Below are 507 nucleotides of genomic sequence, written 5' to 3' on the forward strand. Positions count from 1 at the left end.
TCCTCCTCCTCCTCCTCCTTCTTCTTCTTCTTCTTCTTCTTCTTCTTCTTCTTCTTCTTCTTCTAATACTGGAGGAATTTGACAATGACTAAGCTGTTCAGGTGTGAGATGAAGGACAGTCAGAGTTTAAAGAAACACAAGAAACTTCAGAGAGAAAAATCTGTTTGGAAAATAAGACATGATTCTGCTAAACCCTTAGGGTAGGAAAAATAGCCTAGAAATAAGCGTGAGCAATGATTAAACACTAAAACTGGTTCCTTTCAATCACCTCTTGACATTTATGTGGTATCATAACACCTCTGGTAACTCTTCTCGGGTTTATGAAAACAATAATAGAACCACTGAAATTACTCAGCGATTTATTCAAAAAGCAATAGACAAGTCCATTGGATAGGAAGCATTTTTTTTTTTTTAGTTACTAAAGCAGAGAAATTTAGCTGTAAGGATGCCTGTTAGGAAAGCACTGCATATATTCATAGCAGCATTGAGGGCTTGATGGATATTTAA

The sequence above is a fragment of the Ursus maritimus genome (genome assembly GCF_017311325.1).
Source record: "Ursus maritimus isolate PB19 chromosome X unlocalized genomic scaffold, ASM1731132v1 scaffold_X1, whole genome shotgun sequence".
Taxonomy (NCBI): domain Eukaryota; kingdom Metazoa; phylum Chordata; class Mammalia; order Carnivora; family Ursidae; genus Ursus; species Ursus maritimus.